This window comes from Cervus canadensis, chromosome 29 (genome assembly GCF_019320065.1).
Source record: "Cervus canadensis isolate Bull #8, Minnesota chromosome 29, ASM1932006v1, whole genome shotgun sequence".
NCBI classification, from domain to species: Eukaryota; Metazoa; Chordata; class Mammalia; order Artiodactyla; family Cervidae; genus Cervus; species Cervus canadensis.
Window position 1 is genome coordinate 36977611 of NC_057414.1, and position 12884 is coordinate 36990494.

Consider the following 12884-nt stretch of genomic DNA (forward strand, 5'->3'; position numbering starts at 1 on the left):
TGCATTGCAAAGCTGATCTTTAACCACTGGCCCACTGGGGAAGGCCCTATATTTACCTTTTAATATATATTACATGTTTATCATTTTGGGTACTCTTCATTACCCCTGTAGATATAGATTTCCACTTCCTTTTAAATTCCTTCTGACTTGAGACCTTTTATAAAACATTTATTGCATTGGTCTGTTGGCGGTGATGCAGTCTTATAGTTGTTGTATGTCTGAGAAAGTATTTTATCTTGTTTTTGATATGTGCTTTTTGGGTATAAAATTCTGAATCAATTATATTTCTCTCGTCACTCTAAGACATGGTGCCAGTGTCCTCTGGCTAACATTGTTTCATATGCCTAATCTGCTGTCATTCTCATTTTTTCTTCTACTATTTCTGTTTTTCCTGCTGGTTACATTTTATGGTTGATTTTTCTTTCATTTATTTTTATTAGTTGGAGGCTAATTACTTTACAGTATTGTAGTGGTTTTGCCATACATTGACATGAATCAGCCATGGATTTACAAGTGTCCTCCATCCTGAACCCCGCTCCCACCTTCCTCCCCATCCCATCCCTCTGAGTCATCCCAGAGCACCAGCCCTGAGCACTTTTCTCATGCATCCAACCTGGACTGGTTCTTAAACAATGAATTATGATATGCCTTTGTATAGTTGTCATATTTCTTGTCCTTGAGTTAATTGAGCTTCTGTGTTTATGGGTTTAAAGCTTTCATCATATCTGGACATTTTTAGCCAATAATTATGAAGTTCTTTGCTTTATTCTCCTGTCTTTCACTTCCTGTGGGATTCCATTTACATATATTTTAGTATTCTTAAAGTTGTTTCAAATTTCTGTGATGGACAATTAAATTTTTCCCAAAGTCTTTCCATTCCTATTTTCCATGTCTCAACTTAACATACTCATTATTCTTCAGCTTCATGAATGTAAGGATTATTGTATTAAGCATTTTAATGTCCTTCCCTGCTAATTATGTAATGTATATTTTTAATTGTGTTTATACTAATTGATTTTTCCATCATTATGAATATTTTCTTGCTTCTTGGCACATCTGGAAGAGTCCCCTCCCCTTTGACTAGCAAATTTCTTCTCATCTTCCAGATTCCAGCTTAATTGTCATGGACTCAGGGAAGTCTTTCCCCCGGTGTTTATCAGTCTCCTGTATTGGTCACTTTCTATAGACCCTTCCTCACGTCTAGCATGTACCAAAGTGACAGTTCACTATGTGTGTCTGTCATTTCTGTGCATCTGCCTTCTTAGATGTGAGGGCGAGTTTTATTCTCATTGTCTCCCTAAAGTGCCTGGCACACAGTGGATGCACAATGCTTGTCTGTTGAACGAGTGAATGAAGATTGTGAAAATAATGAATAAGAAACATCCAGAGAGCCCTATCTTGTGGAGAGCAAATAACCGGTCAACCACAGGGTGAAGATGGAGATTCACAAGGGCAGCAGATTCTCATAGTGGTGGGAGAGAGGGGCTCCTCTGGGAGAGGGTGTCTCCCATCACTGCTCCTACAACCAGCTCAGACCCTGAAACCCTGGCTAGGAAATACATGACTAGCCCACGGAAACTCCAAAGGACAGGTCAGCTTTTGTCTGAGGGTATCACACAGAATCCTATCAGTTATTGCCTCTTGTCCTCAGGTCACTCCTGGATCCCACCTTTCTGATTCTCTCAGTTATAGCCCCTGCCCCACTCTGTGCCCAGGGATGTGGGGTGACTTTTTTATTAGTTGTTTTCACGTCTTAAGATTGCAGCCAACCTCTCTCCACTGCTGGGTAGCTTCTCCATAAGGCGACCAGTTTTCCCCATTTGCTCAGGACTTTCCCTGTTTTTAAACTGACATTTATCTGTACTGAGAACTTCCTTGGTCCTAGGTATACCTGGACATTTTGTCATCTTATAACACTATCCAGGCTGGTGAAATCCTCCCTGATCCTGTTCACCACACTGCAGAGTCCTCTGACGGTGCTCCCCGCCTCACAGGTCAGTGGGTGCATTGCTTTCCCAGCTGCACAGACCTCTCTGGACCCAGTGAGGATCCTGGTCAGAGCCCTGGTCAGGAGGCCTGGGGGTTATGAACCCATGGGCTGTTTGTGTATCTATGTGTTTGTGTGTTTGTGTGTATGTGTGTCTGTATGTGTCTGTGTGTGCTTCTGTGTCTCTGACTAGCTATGTTTGTTTATATGTGTCTCTGTGTATATTTGTCTGCTTGTGTGTTTACATGTGTCTGTGTGTCTGTCTGTGTCATTGTGGGTGGTGTATATGTTAGTGTGACTATGTGTCTGAGAATCCATTTGTGAGTGTCTGCCTGTGTCCATGTACAGTACTGGGAGCATCACTTGGACTGACCCTCAGAGGGAGAGGTTTACTGGTCCATGTGTACACGCCAGTCACCTGATTGGATCAATGGTACCCAGTTGAGCGCTCCCTGGTAGTAGGCTAAGTCCACCCCACCAAACATCACCACACTGCCCTTCACCCTGCATCTGTCAAGAGAAGAGAGGGGGATATCTTTGGAGGACAGTGACAACAGGACTGTCTGAGAGCTGTGCTTGTCTACCCATCAAGGCCCTAATAAGGTCCCCATCTACAAATGCAGAAATCGAGTCTAGGAGCAATTGAGAACCACACTGAGGTCGGTTACTGGCTAGTGAGTGGAATAGAGGAGGTTAGAAGGTGAATCATTTGGCTGGGTTCCAGCCACTATGTCTTCTGAAGAGGCCCTGGACCTCCTGCTATCTGAGTACTCAGATTCCCTCACAGGATAGGGTGCTGAAGTGTTTTTGCTTTCCCCTTGTCCAGCTTGTCAATTTTCAGGGAAATCAAGGCCTGGGAGTGCTAACCGTGTGGGTTCAAGTCTCCCAGAGTTGGCTCTGCTGGCCTGTGACCTCTACTGTCCAAAGGGCCCCACACTCAGAAGGGCCCTCCACCTCTGCTCTTCCTGTCTTGAAATGCCTAATATTTCTTGATCAAGGGATCCCACACTTTTGTTTTGTGGCCCACACTTTCATTTTTCACTGGCACCTGCAAACTTGATAGCTGGTCCTGGGCTCCCAGTGAAATGCTAACGAGGAAGGAAAGATATTCACCATCCTTCTCCTTCCTTCCTTAACAAATTCATAAGCAAATCGTATTGCATTTTCCTCTAACTTGTTTCCTGTTGCCTTCCATTAGTCTTCCTCCTCACTCACCCCGCCCCCAGACCAAGTTACTGGTCTTGAGCCCAGGAGCATGGTTGTGTTCCAATAAAACATTATTTATAAAAACCAGTGGTGATGCCAGGTAGGGCCCTGGGCCAGTTATCCTGGGTTAGATTATCTCTCAGGATACTTCTTTATCAAGTGTTCTATAATTTTCGTGCAACTGAAAGCATCTTACAGATAATTTGGAGAAAGGGATTGTCCATCTCAGACTTACTTGCTCAGGTAGAAGGCAAAGACAGGCTCAGAAATGGCACCTTGATTCTTCAGGTTGTCAAAGATGGGGATGCCTCCAATGAAGGATATGTTGGGTTAGTTCAAGCCCAAGACTCCATCAAAAGGTATACCCTCAAACCCGTATTCTGCCACGCTTAGACCGAATGGCTGGTCAGTACTTACAAGGTTCCCAATCTGTGGGAGAGAAGAATGTTCCCACTTACAGATACATGAACTGGGGATAGGACTGGACTGGGGTGCATTGCCATTAGATCCTCAGGGAAGAATTGAAGCTGGGCTGTGTCTTTGCTGGGCCTCAGATGGTTAGACCAAGCTGGGAGGGGAATTTGGGTTCCATTTGAGAGAGGCTATGAATTTTAAAACATCTGCCCCTCTGAAAAACACCACCTGAGTGAGTCAAATTGGCTTCGTGGCTTCTGTACAGGAGGGGCAACCAAGAGCCAGGCCAGGATGCATCGGTGCCCTCTTGTGGACAAAATGAGCCGAGAGCAAGGCAGCCTTCTGTTTGGCATCACTGTGACCTAATGACAGGAATGGACTGCATTCTCTGTAAGGGACTGTGGATTCTGCATCTGTCCAGGAAGAAAGAAGCCAAAAATACAATTTTGCTTGCAGGGATCTATGAAATTACTGCCTGGGAAATTCACTTTTGGGGATATGTGTGTAATTGTGTGAGTGTGTATGAGAGAGAAAGAGAGAGAGGGGTGAACTACTCAACTACTTTGGGGAGGCAGGCCATAGGCTTATTAGACTCTCAAGGGTCCTCTAGAGTGAGATATCATTTATCAGGTCCCCTGACATCTCTGGCCTCCAGTTTCCCAGTCTGGATACCTCTGAAGCCCTTGACTGCCCCCAGGGTCCCTAGATCAGTTTTATCCTGTTCCCAAACACCCCACAGCAACTTCAGTCCTGAAAAATCGGCCCAGCTCCACTGCTTACCACATGTGTGACCTCAGCAAGGCCCTTGCTGTCTGCACCTCAGTTTTCTCATATGTCTCATGAGCTAATCAGAGTAACTGCTATGTGGGGTTGTTGCAGAACTAAACCAGTTATCACCTGAAAGTGCCTGGAACAGTCCGAGAATATAAAATTGGGTGCTTTTTCCCCCTCTTCTCACACCCAGCAAAATGAACCTTGAACTGCTCATGGGCAGAGAAGCTGCAAGTCCCCATCTCAAGCCACTCTCTGGGTTAGCTAAATTGTGTGCTCATGTGTCACCACAGGCACTGCCTCCCCAGGGACAGGATACTGTGGGTAAGATGGCCAATATCTATGGGAGTTAGGCTAGGAAGTGTCCTGCCAGAAGGTCCTACATTTGTTTTGCAAGCAGTGGTCACTCCACAGCCAGTCCTGACTCAGCATATGTTACACTGTTACTCAAACGGTGTCATGAGCAACAACTTCCTTCATCCTTCCAGAACCATATTCGATCCTGAAGGTCTTTCTGGTAGGCCAGAAGGTGGAAGACTCGAGATGTCTGAACCTAACACGTGTAGCTGCATACACAAGAGATAAGTGTCATCAGTTGCCAAGGGTGGAAAACAGGCTGGCAGGGCAAGTGAAGGATGCTCCGTGTATGGGTTATCTGTACTCACAACAGGTTGGGCTGGTGCAAAAGATGGATGGCACCCACAAGTTAGATGAGCCTGTGTCAAAGACAACATGGAATTCCTGAGGGGGTGTTTCAGTGGTGATGTTACCCACATATACTATCTACAGGGAAAAGGAGGGAGTAGGTTAGTGCAGAACTGGTTACCCTCTATTCCCACACTGATGCCTCCCTCTGGGTGTCACATATCTCTTGAGATCACTTTCTAACCACTGTGCAGCTCACAGCCTTTGAGGTGCCTGCATTTGATATATTTTTCCTGTGCTACATGGTATGCAGGATACTGACTCTATGACCAGGTGTTGAAGTGGTACCTCCTGCATTGGAAGCGCTGAGGCATAACCACTGGACCTCAGGACCACTGGACACCCAGGGAAGTCCTGGTGCCTTCATTTGAGAAGCTCTGTAGTCTCTTCAAACCCAGCCTTAGCGCCCCCTTCTCCAGGAGGTCCTTCTTGATCAACCTCAGCCACTCCCTCTAAACTCAGACCACATCCAATCAACACTACACAGGTGACCCTTTCATTTGACATGTATTTACTCTTTGCCTATCTCTCAGGCCAGCATGAGCATTCTTGAAGACAAAATAAGCCCTTTTTCTAATCTAAAAATAGTAACCACTGTGTTAGAATCTTATGGCCTTACACAGAATACGGGTTCAGTAACTTTTTACAGCTGTGGTTCTTGCTTCTGTGGAAACTGAATTCCTCTGCCTGGGAGTTCACAGCTGCTTTGCCATTGGTTCTACCTTTTGATCAGAGATGGTTCACTCTTCATCTGTAACTGACTGACTCACTTATTTCAGAAGGAACAATCTCCCTCAAACTAATGACACATCTTTGGCACAGAAATGGATGTTTACCTGCCACCTGGTAATTTCTGGGCCCAGTCACCAAGACCAAGAGTTGAAGATGAGAGTGCCTTCTCCTCTGGGTGGGATCCCTGTTTTCCACTGTTTCTGCCTACTGCAGGAACCCCAACCCCAACATCCCACCTGTCACCTCCAGATGAGCCCCGGTGCTAGGCTAGAGCACCAGGGGGCGCTGTGGAGCACCATCCTACCAAACTACTCACATCCTCGATGTTTCTCAGGGGGTGAGTAGTTATATTCGAGCCACGAGAAGAAATCTGGGACAGTCTATAAGTACGTTCCTTCAGGAAATTGTTCAGCAAGTTTTTTTTGTTTGTTTGTTTGTTTGTTTGTTTACTGAGGGTTTTTCGCGTGATCTTCACTTTCATTAGAGGTAGTCTTTCACCAATCATTTGGCAAAGAAAACAAAGAAGAAGCTACAATTAGCTGTCAGTGTTAAGGTATAACTGGCATTGTAATGGAACTGTGTATTTTCCAGTCATTTTTATGAGTCACCTTGTTATCAGAATTTTATGCATGTACCATGGCAAAGACATAGGTTTGAATAAAGGTTCTGTTTTGTAATGATGGGTAAGCCATATGACCATGTGGGGTCTGTCTCTCCCTCGGTAAAATGGTGGAATGTAATAATTCCCACCCTCCAAATAGAATATTTTGGGAATAAGTGAAGTGAGGGATATAAGGTACCTTATAAATAGGAAGTCTCAACAATGACAGCCATTAGCATTGCTGTTGCATTCCCACTGTATCCTTCTCAAAGATGCTCAGGGATGGAGGTAGAAGGGGGATTATTATACAGTTTTTCCAGGGGAGGAATTTGAAATACAGGAAGTTTGTGAGTTGGCTGTGGTCACACTGCTTGTCAGATGTAAAACCGTGTATAAGTAGCTCTCCCAATCTTTCTCCATGTTGAAAGAGAAGAGAGGGTTGAAAGCAGAATCCAAGAGATAGGGAAAATATTAGGGACATTAAGAGGCTCTAGGGCAAAGAAGAGTTAAAATTGAAAAATTAAAAGTAAGGAAAAACAACAGAGTTATCTGCAGGCACAGAGACTTCCAAAGAGATGGAGAGATAAATGAGAGAGATACAGAGATGCAGACATAGACAAATACACACCGAAATAGAGAACAGAGAAGAGATATAGAAAAAACTTCAGAAAAGTGCTATTCCACAGGACCATACCTACATCTGCGTAGGCTGTGCACTGAACAATTGCAAGGAGTTCCATTTTCAATAGGTCACACGTGTGGGCCCCAAGAGTTGTGCAACCGTGCAACTCTATGCCATGACCCTTGGGACCCACAGTCCCTATAGCAAGGGGCTTATCAATAAGTAAGAGTTGAACTTTAAGACTGTCAGGGAAATATTCCTTTCCTGTCTAACACTGATGGGTGGAAGAATAATCAGATGAAAAGAAACATCCCAGAAAGGAAGATGATGTGGCTTACAGTCCTCATACTTACGTGACTATGCACTCTGAGAGGGACACCAGCACGAGCAGCCCAAGCCACTTCATGCTTCTTTCCTAGATCCAAGTACTCAGGGAAAAATTGGTTCTTAGCATGTGATGAAGACCAGAAGGGTCTAGTTATATATGCTCTGAATGACCTAATCTTTCCCTAGGCCACTAATTGATTTGATAAAAATACAAACCTCTCAAAAATGTTTACATCCATCAGTGTCCTTGGGGAGTAGATGTTGAAAACTTTCAGAATACAGAGAATTCTACTGCAATCTCTTCCTTGAGGCTCAGCTGGAAAACCAAAGTGAATGGCATGGGCATCTAAGTGTATGGGAAACTTGCCAAATTGGAGAAAAAACTGCTAAGAACATCATGAAAATGAATATTAGGGACCATGTTAGACTTCCGTGATATCGTGTGGTCTTCCAGGCACTTCATGAGACGTTCATTGCTGTCCTCATTGGAGAGCTGATTGCTAGGAGGAAAAGCAGTCAAATGGCAGTGAAGGGTTCAAGGGCAGCCCAGGGACATATGACTGGCTTTAGGTAGTGGGTCAGATGGCAGATATTAGGCACACCTATGATGCCAGCCTGCATCAAAGATTTAGGGTAGAGCAGTATTTCAATTGCATGGTTTCAGAATTGGAAGAAATGTCAAATGCATCCACAAGATATTTCATATCAGGCAACAAACATACAAGGAAGACCTGTGTGCTGGGATCTGGATTAGATGCTTCAAAGTCAAAGTTGATCAAGACATAAGTGGTCTTTATCTTAGGCAAGCTAGCAGTCTAGTTCCCACAGACTCATGGCCCCAGGAGGCAAGAGAAATTATAGTAGGACTAGGTGGCCATGCTGGACCCTGGGCAGCACAGGCCTGACCACTGGGAACAGCCTTTCCTCCACTTCAACCATGCTGGAAAGCAGGCCAGTTGGCCATGTTTTCAAGAGAAGTCAGAAGTCTAGGTATTTATGTACAATCTACAGATTTTAATGTTAGCCACTATTCTTTTCTTCCAGAAAAAAATATAGTGAGAGCCAAATCTCCACCACAGTGTGCTGGATTCAGCCTTCAGTCTATGCCTGTTTTTATTTCTGGCCTAGAGTTGGGAGTGCAGTGGGGATGGAGAGGGATTTAATTCAAGTTGGTTGATGTTAAGTGACTGAATGCATACTAAACATGTTTGTTTCCTTTCTATTTATAAAGGAAGATCACCAGGAACATATAAACCAACTAATTTAATAATGTCCATTTGCTGAAGATAAATGGATATATTTCTTATGTGATTCCCCAGTAGGGTCCATGCCTTAAAAAATTTTGTCTGCCAAACCAAACATACAAAAAAATAATTTTTAAGAATCTTTTCAATCAAAGAAGACGAAACCACTCAAATCTCCTGCTCAGCCTGAGATGAATAGGGCTAGCTGCAAACTGTTACTGCAGCCAAAGTAAAGATGATAGTGTTTTATGACTCCTTCCAGGACTCCCAGGGTCCATTCCTGCATGAGATCTATCCAGGCTTGTCCTTGGGTCCAACAACAGAAGCCTGGCCTGATCACCAGGTGTGTATAGATGGGGCACTGTGTCTTAATCCTCATTTTCACATATTGTTTAATTTCAGTTTTGATGTTAAATTACAACAGGAGGAGTATGACAGCATCTAATAAATGACACACACTTATGCCCTTTAACTCAGCAGTTTTACTTTTATGGATCTATCAAAATGATACAATGGTGAAAATATGAAAAGCCATCTACACAATCTATCTACTGCACGTTGTTTTTAAAAGCAGAATATCTGTAGACCAATTTATTCCTAAGTATTTTACTCTTTTCATTGCAATGGTGAGTGGGTTTTTTCTTTAATTTGTTTCTGATTTTTCATTGTTGGTGTATAGGAATGCGAGGGATTTCTGTGTATTCATTTTCCATCCTGCAACTTTACTATATTCATTGATTAGCTCTAGTAATTTTCTGGTGGTGTCTTTAGGGTTTTCTATGGAGAGGATCATGTCATCTGCAAACAGTCAGAGTTTTACTTCTTTTCCAATATGGAGTCCTTTTCTTTCTTTTTCTTCTGATTGCTGTGGCTAGGACTTCCAAAACTACGCTGAATAGTAGTGGTGATGTGGGCGCCCAAATATTTAGCAATAAATTTACCTAAAGAAACAAAAGACATATATACAAAACCATGAAACACTGATGAAGGAAATCAAAGATGACACAAATAAATGGAGAAACGTATCATGTTCGTGGAGTTGAAGAATCAGTATAGTGAAAATGAGTATGCTACCCAAAGCAATCTATAGATTCAACACAATCCCTATCAAACTACCAGCAGTATTTCCCACAGAACTAGAACAAATAATTTCACAATTTGTATGGAAACACAAAAAAACCCCAAGTAGCCAAAGCAATCTTGAAAAAGAAGAATGGAACTGGAGGAATCAACCTGCCTGACCTACTCTACAAAGTAGGCTCTACTACAAAGCTACAGTCATCAAGACTGTATGGTACTGGCACAAAGACAGAAATATAGATCAATGGAACAAAATAGAAAGCCCAGAGATAAATCCAATCACCTATAGACACCTTATCTTTGACAAAGGAGGCAAGAATATACAATGGAGAAAAGACAATCTCTTCAACAAGTGATGCTGGGAAAACTGGTCAGACACTTGGAAAAGAATGAAACTAGAACACTTTCTAACACCATCCACAAAAATAAACTCAAAATGGATTAAAGATCTAAATGTAATACCAGAAATTATAAAACTCCTAGAGGAAAATATAGGCAAAACACTCTCTGACATAAATCACAGCAAGATCCTCTATAATCCACCTCCCAGAGTAATGGGAATAAAAACAAAGATAAACAAATGGGACCTAATTAAACTTAAAATCTTTTGCACAATGAAGGAAACTACAAGCAAGAGGAAAAGACAGCCTTCAGAATGGGAGAAAATAATAGCAACTGAAACAACTAACAAAGAATTAACCTCCAAAATATACAAGCAGCTCATGCAGCTCAATATCAGAAAAAAGAACAACCCAATCAAAAAGTGGGCAAAAGAACTAAACAGACACTTCTCCAAAGAGCACATCAGATGGCTAATAAACACATGAAAAGATGCTCAACATAGCTCATTATCAGAGAAATGCAAATCAAAACCACAATGAGGTATCACCTCACTCCATTCAGAATGGCTGTCATCAAAAAGTCTACAAATAATAAATGCTGGAGAGGGTGTGGAGAAAAGGGAACCCTTGTACGCTGTTGGTGGTGCTGCCACTATGGAGAACAGAGGGAAATTCCTTTAAAAAGTGGAAATAGAACTGCCATACAACCCAGCAATCCCATTGCTGGGCAGAAACCCCAAGGAATCCAGAATTGAAAGAGACACATGAACCTCAATGTTCACTGCAGCATTATTTACAATAGCTAGGATACAGAAGCCACCTAGATTTCCATTAGCAGATAAACAGATAAGGAAGTTGTAGTATATATACACAATGGAATATGACTCAGCTAAAAAAAATGGAACACATTTGAGTCAGTTCTAATGAGGTGGATGAAACTGGAGCCTATTATACAGAGTGAAGTAAGTCAGAAAGAGAAACACAAATACTATTTATTAACACATATATATGGAATTTAGAATGACGGTAACAACCATTCTACATGCAGGGCAGTAAAAGAGACACAGATGTAAAGAACAGACTTCTGGTTTCTGTGAGAGAAGGTGAGGGTGGGATGATTTGAGAGAATAGCATTGAAAAATGTGTATTACCATATGTAAAACAAATGACCAGTACAAGTCCAATGCATGAAGCGGGGCACCCAAAGCAGTGCTCTGGGACAACCCAGAGGGATAGGGTAGAGAGGAAGGAGGGAGGGGGTTTCAGGGTGGGGGAGGGGGAACATGTGTTCCTATGGCAGAATTATGTCAATGTATGGCATAAACCATCACAATATTATAAAGAAATTATCCTCAAATTAAAATAAGCAAAATAGTCAAAAAAAAAAAAAAAAGGCAAAATATCAACAAGATACCAGAAGTGATCATCCACAGGGGCATGTGGAATAAGTCACAGGGCATCCCAATACCTGGGTATAATGTGGATGGAAGGAGGAGTGGAATGGGTGACTTCAGGTTGCACTATGTATTTAGTTTTAAAAAGAAGAAGGTCCAAAACAGTTCTTATAGTTTGTTGCTTCTACATACACATCTATGTTTATTTTCATTTTTTAAAAATATAAGAATAATCCATAAACTACTGAAATATAATTTACAGATGAGGGGCAGGGAAGTGAGATTTTTCTTGTTTTATACTTTGATTCACAACCATGCGAATGTGTTGCAGAATCAAAAAATGGGTAACTACATGTGTCAAAATTGAGAACAAAGACTATAAGTCAAATTGTATCAAGTTGGTGACCAGTTGCACATAACAAAACATTACTTAAGTGGCTTTAAAATTCAGAATTATGACTCTACATTCAGAGTGGAATATCTTCTAAGGACAAAGACAAACAAAAATACTGCCCATCCAAAACAAAAGCAAAAGAAACCCAAAAGCAGAAAAGGAAAGAAACCTGAAACTTTATTCAACAACTTGTTGTTGCTGATATTGCTTCTGTTACTGTGACAGTATCGTATGTATTTTACAGGTAAAAGCAAGTCAGTAATTAAAGCTAATATTGTTCTGAAGTAAAATTTTCAATGGTTAGAGAAGAGAGGTTCACACATAAAATAAAGAAGCTTAAGTAAAACCCTGCTGTCTTAAATCTTGAACTGAAAGCATAAGTTTGTACAGCCAGCTATATCCCCCCCCCCCTTTTTTTTTAAGGAAAATGTGTGTTTCCTGACTCTGAGCACCAAAAAGCCTAGAAGCAATGACAACTTGATTTAACAGTGACTATCCTGAAGTCTAACACATAGCCTCTAAATATATTTCCCACCAGACGATCCATGGATTCTCAAAGACATGACTGATTTCAGGACTGGTAAAGAAATGCAGCAAGTAATCTTGGGAATCTTGAAATACCAGAAAGTTGAGGGACTTCAAACCAGTGAGGACTGGACAGAAAGTTTAGGAATCCATTTGAAGAGGCCAAAATTGGGACAATTTTAGCATTGCATCCAATCCATTGATACAAATTAAATGTATAAATGTCAGAAATTCCAAATACTATGTTGTTGTTCAGTCACCTAGTCGTGTCTAACTCTTTGCAATCCCCATGGAATGCAGCATGCAAGGCCTCCCTGTCCCTCACCATCTCCTAGAGTTTGCTCAAGTTCATGTCCATTGCATTGGTGATGCCATCCGGTCATCTCATCCTCTGACACCCTCTTCTCCTTCTGCCCTCAATCTTTCCCAACATCAGGGACTTTTCCTATGAGTCAATTGTTTGCCTCAGGTGACCAAAATACGGGAGCTTCAGCTTCAGCATCAGTACTTTCAATGAGTATTCAAGGTTAATTTCCTTTCA

General features: G+C 42.0%; 1 pseudogene; it reads right to left on the bottom strand.

Moving 5' to 3' along the window:
* Positions 1–2414: 2414 nt before the first annotated feature.
* On the bottom strand, positions 2415–7444 carry LOC122430850 (annotated as a pseudogene).
* Between the last annotated feature and the right edge of the window lie 5440 nt (positions 7445–12884).